Genomic DNA, 6,134 nt, shown 5'->3' on the forward strand with positions numbered 1-6,134 from the left:
CCCTCCGCCCCCTCCCCCCTTCTCCCAAGGGTCCCTGTCCCCCTCCCCCCGCAATCCCGAGGGACCCACCCCCTCCCCCCGGGGGTCCCCGCGTCCTGGCACCGGCCCCGTGGGCCGTATCGCGGGGGGCTGCGAGGGCCCCTGCCCATTTCCTCGCGTTCGGTCCTCGGCCACCGCCCCTCGGCCGCCTTTGTTCTCTGCCGGCGGCCTCACGCTCTCCGCCGCTCCTGAGCCACCTGCCAGGGAGTCAGTCAGCGACATCCTCCGCTGCTGTCGTTTGAAAAGTTGATGCACATCCACCTCCCTGCCTGTGGAGATCGTACGGTGTGAGAACGGCTCAGATTCAGCTTTTGCACGCGCGTAACTTTGCGGTGCAATGTGCAGCAGCCTGCTCCTGAGACCCTAGAAGGCAGCCGGGTGGTCCGGGCACGCAGGGGGAGCTCCCTAACGCTGCTGCGCTGGGGCCGCTCCTGACCTCTCTGGGCCTCTTGTCTCATCTGTAAAGTGGGGAGAAATCCTGAATCCTCCGGATTATTGCAAAGGTCATAGTCCAATGGTAGGCTGACAAAAGACACTGACGGGACGGGAAGCGTTTTATTTGGACTAATTTACACTAAGTTGGTAGAGACTTCACCTGGTCACTTCTAGGATTTCTCACACACGTTAGCAACTGAACCTTAAAAGAACGTGGCAGATAGTTGTGATGACAAGGGTACCAGAAATTGGTTGCAGTTGACCTCTCAGCAGACATTTTAGTATCTGAGGGTGGAGAGGACTTGCTTCAGGCAATAGACACATGACTTCCCTTTCGTTATTTTTGCCTACACTCAGCCAACAAACGTTTGGAAAGGAAAAGTGAAGAGATGAAGGACCTACTTTGACTCTCCCAGCCCACCCATTCCCGACTCTCCACTCCCATCAGCTCAGAAATGGCACCAAGAGCTGGAGACTCACACAGGGCCCCTAATTTAAACTTTGCTTTCACTCACAACCTCAGTCAGACCAGCTCCCCGTTTCCCTACCCACTGAAGAAAATAGCCTGTCTGAATCCACCAGGAAAAATCAACAACTTTCTCCCAAATTCTCTTAACTGATCAGGGCCCTTACTCAGATTCTTTAGATGGAATTTAACATTAAATGTACATACATATATATTCAGAATATACATTCATTTATTTCGGTCCACTCTCTTCCCTTGGGTATTCTGTCTCTAGATCAGATGCAAGTTTAAAACTCTTCATTCCAAGTCAACAGATACCGACTCAGCCCTTCAACGTGCAAGGCAAGCCAGAATATTAAGGAGACACTCTTGTGGATTACAATCCCTCTCCAGTTTCAACACTGAAAGAATATGACACAAATATATAAATGTATTTAAAGGCAGTTTAGGTGGGAAAAAATTTACTTGCAAGTACAAAAGTTAAGATTTTAAGGTTGACATAGAATTTGAAAAGTATCTTAAGAGACTGGGGTAGGACAATTCCAGGTCAATGTACAATTGGAAGTGGAAATAGGGTTTCAAGCCTGAAAAAGACTGAGAGATGGAAAAATAAGAAGCAGATTTAAGCACATCAGCCATTCCAGTGTGGGTTGAGAGTAGGGTAAATGAAGGCAGATTCCAGGAGTTAGGGGTGAGATATACAGGGCAGTGGCATGATGCAATGGTGAGAACAAAGATCAAGGGCTAATTTGGGGGGGCACCTGGGTGGCTCAGTCGACTGAGCATCTGACTTTTGATTTGGGCTCAGGTCTTGATCTGAGGGAGGTAAGATCCAGCCCCTCATGGGGCTTCCCGCTCAGTGTGGAGCCTGCTTGGGATTCTCCCTCTCCCTCTGCCCCTCCCTCCTCCCGCTCTTAAAAAAAAAAAAAAAATGTAAGATTGTGATCAGTACCAACTGTGCCACTTAAGAGCTGTGTGATCCATAATGGGTTAAGTTTTTAACCTCTCTGAAACTCCATTTCCTCATTTGCAGGATTAAAATAATAATGTCCATCCAATTATTTCACAAATATTTTATGAAAAGCAACTATGAACTAAGAATTATGTTAGGTGATAGATATATAAGGAATCATTCATTCATTCATCACATACTACCTTACTACGTACTAAGTTGGAAATAAGTGGAAAAGGAGTAGGAAACTAAGCGACAGGTACTGTAAACCGAGAGGATAATGTTTCAAAAAGAGGGACGGTCAACTATGTCAATTGAGAGGTTGAATAAGATGAGGACAAAGAAATGTCCATTGTATTTAGCAATCTGGGGGTAATGAGCAAACTTAATTATTTTGAGCTGTTTCTAAGGAGTGGCAACTTCAGAAGCAACCTGAAGTCCCTTGAGGAGGGAATGGGAGGTTAATACGTGAAGTCTGTGCCAAGGATCTGAGAAAGAAGGTAGCTGGAGAAGTGGGCTGTTGTCTTTAAGGTGGGACACAGGGGAACAAGCTCGAATGCCAAGGAGGGGGAACAGAGGGGGCATCAGGTGCAGGAGCTAGGGAGGCAGCTCTGGGGAGGCCAGAAGCCAGCACAGGTGCTGGGCGAGCCCTTGACAGCAAGAAGCACAGTCTGTCCACTGTGACAAGACGGAAGACAGAACGTGGCTGCAGATGCCTTGAGACTTGGTGGTGAAAAACTTGAAAGATTTTCCTCTGATACTTTTTCTTTCCTGAATGAAATAGGAGGTGAAACCACCCATGGAAGTGAGGAGAGGAATAAGAAGGTAGTGGGGAGAGGTAGGAGAGCAAAGTTCCTAGGATGCCAAATGGTTTGCCTGCTGCAGGTTTTTGGTGGAGAGCTTCAAGGGAAACCAGTCGGTCTGGCTTTTCCATCTTCTCAAGTTTACCTACTTGAATTCAGGCTATGAATATGCATTTCCTTCAGGAAGGGGTTTTCCCAGATAAGTAAGAGGGGTAAAGGAATTTGAGTGTGTTTGTAAGGGAGAGATTATAAAATGGGTTATTGCATCGACTGGAGATTTCAGTAAGATTCTACAGGTGCTGAGCCCTATGGACAGAAAATGATGGTATAAAAATAACCTGCTTGAGTCCGAGATTTGAGAGGTCATACTGCTATTGATGACAGCAGAGTCTACAGTTTGAATCAAGGAGGAGATGACCAAGGTGGGCTAGAGGAAAAGGTCACCAAATGTGTGTTGGTCAAGGAATCAGGAAGCTAGAGCACAGACTTCCTAGTTTTCATGAGAGCACAGGACTGTAAAAATGACCACAGAAGCTGAGACCGTGCAAAGTGATCTTAATAATCAGAAAATTTGTAATTGCCCAAAACTTTTGGTAAAACATTTAAAACTCCCTTACTGCCAATTATAAATGTACAGAGAATTTTTTTAATTGTAAAACTAATGTTTAGTACACCATAAATACAAAAAACACTGAGAATTAGTGCTTTATTTCTGTGTAAAATCTTTACCAAGAGTAGTTTGAACAGTGCATGCCTTCTCCTACTATCACTTAAACTTTTTTGTGCCTTGATAAATTGTCATACTCCTTCCAGCATTTGATGTTTGGCATTTTCAGTAAAATATCTCCAAGTGTCCTTAACGTGAAGTTATCATCAGTGTCTCTTCATCCTTTGTCACAACCACCTGCTCTAACTGATCTGTGCAATCTGGGTGCAGGTTTCCCAGCAGCGCCTGGTCTGGCCCAGTAGCTTAACCAGAGCTCAACACTAACCAACCCCATGGGTCTGTGAAAGGAAAACCAGACTTCACTGCAGTAAAAGCTTGCTTTTCAGTCTCTCTGTAATTACAGTTTTCTTTTGACATGACAACTAACGTCAACTTTTGGCCTGAACGCTAGCCAGACCCAGTGGGATTTGTCATTATTATGACTGTCTTCTATCCAAAGTAGATGGAAGTCTTGTTGACCACATGCAGTTTTCTGTTTCTAGAGCAGTTTAAAAGATGTTGATCCAATGTGACCACGCTCTTTCTCCTTGTTGGACAGTACTTTCGTGCAGGCTGAGGTCTCATTGTCTTGGCTTCACTCTTGTCGTTTTCAAATTTCCTAATCACGTCCAATTACATTTTTAGCTCCTCATTTATTTCTTTGATGCACTTTCAACTTTTTTGTCAAACACTGTAACAAAAAATTTTAATGTAAAACGGAATTTTCTTTTTATGGTCCATTTTTGTGAAACATCCTGTGGGTCTCTCACTGGGAGACAAGGAGGCAACACAGCTACACACTTTGCTGTCTGTGTTGTGGCCCGAAGCACTGAATAACTGGGGTGCAGTGACCAATCCCTGACGGGCCTTGAGAGGAGGACCCACGCATGGGGGTCACCGGTGTGGTGATTTGTGGGCTGAGCACTGGCTGTGAGGTCTGTCCTTGATGTACTTGCTCAGTCAGTGTAGCAGAGTCGTTGAAATTTGAGTCGTGCTGTTGGGGGACTGGTGTTTCTTTACTAGACTGTGGCAATCAAAGTTTGTTCATACCAGAACTGTGCCCATGCGGGGGACTGCCTTACTGGAAGGGCATCGAAGTCACAAAGAATGGTAGCAGGAGTCAAGGGAGTTGGGGGCTGGGGTCCCCTAGCTCTTGTCTTCAAGTGATGAGAAGGAACAAGCCAGGGGCTGTGGGCAGTAGCGGCACACAGACATGAAAAGCTGTGAATCCCCACCGCGTGTTTTGCCAGGAGTTGGAGTGTTTAAGGCCCAAGGGGTTGCATGAGGACTGAGAGGAAAAACAGCTTTTACTTGAGGGGCTGTAGTGGGGCTGTGAGGACGAGACTGGTGTCGCCTTGGACAAACCCGCCATGATGACCACTCTGTGACCTTCTGGAGCACAGCCCCCACCCCAGGCTGTCCTTCTGTTTAAGCGCACCCTGTTTAGCCACACTCTCGGGGCCTGACGGGCTTGCTCTGCCTTGGAGATGGGACTACGACACACAGCGATGCTTCACCACTCTCCCTCACTGGCCCCCCACAGGTACGCCCACCCTCCAGGGCTGAAAAAGCAGGTCTTAGGGAAGGTGGGGTTTTAGAGATCTACCCATCACTGCCACCCAAGACCCGCTTCTGTCTGCAAGTCCCCATAACAAACCATTTCCCCTCAGGCTGGACTTGGCCTTTTTCTTTGCTCTTACGGCTCCTTTGGAGGGTGCTTTGCATATACCTACCTTTCAGAGAACAGGGACTCTTCTGTGGGGACAAGCCAAGTCCTTGTTAAGGAAAGAGACTCAAAATACCTCTGGAGGAGAGGTTGGGAATGGAGAGGAGTGTTGTGGGGCCTGCAGAGGAAGGTCACTAACCTGACTTGAAAAGCTCTGAGAAGCAGGAAGTCAGATCAGGGGCGCGCAGATTTCTCTTGTGGCTGAAGCAAACATCTGCGTCATATCTGACGTGATTCGTCCTTATGATTCCTTAAGGACACTGGGAAATTGGTTCAGGATGGTCCTGTGGCTTCTGCAGGCTCACAGTGAAGCGGCTGCCGTGGCCGAGCAGGAAGACATGGCTGATTGCAGAGGCTCTCTTGGTACAAGCCTCCACACAACTTGGAGGAGGAGAGGCGGGAAGGGGTCTTTGTGGTGGGAGGGAGGCCCAAACAGAAACGTGCAGGAGACTGGATGAAAGTACAGAGGGGGGCATCGAAGGTGACTGATGACAGGGGAGGTCAAGTGGGGGCAGCAGTAAGAAGTGCTGCTGGGTTAGAGATGTTCGCATGCACCTGGAATCCATCAAACCTCGGAAAATGGCAGTTCTCTTCCCCGGAGAATCAGACCCGTAAGAGTAAGCAGAAGAGTGTGTTTTAACTCAGAAGGCGACCGAGGACTGAGAGGACCTGGACCGGGGGTGACATGACCTGGGTCATGCCTTCCAGCCGGACGCACCACCGATGTTCTGTGGGAGGCAAAGAAGGGCGTGCTCCCCACCCCTCCTGAGGTGCGCTCGCCACGATGGAAGCCTGCTGAGGCAAGGGCCCTGCTCCACACCCTGCGTCTCACACGGTGCCGGGGACATGGTGCACCCAGAATGTGGCCGAACAAAACAGCTAAATGAACACACGGACGAAAGGGGCACTGCAGCAAAGCCAGACAGGACTTGGCGGTGGAGGAAAGGGGAGGATTTGAGTCACTCGGATGGAATTCAACAACGAAGTGTGTACAGAGTTGGGGAAAG

The sequence above is a fragment of the Callorhinus ursinus genome, unplaced genomic scaffold (assembly GCF_003265705.2).
Source record: "Callorhinus ursinus isolate GAN/ISIS: 27379988/994484 unplaced genomic scaffold, GSC_fseal_2.0 scaffold6, whole genome shotgun sequence".
Taxonomy (NCBI): Eukaryota; Metazoa; Chordata; class Mammalia; order Carnivora; family Otariidae; genus Callorhinus; species Callorhinus ursinus.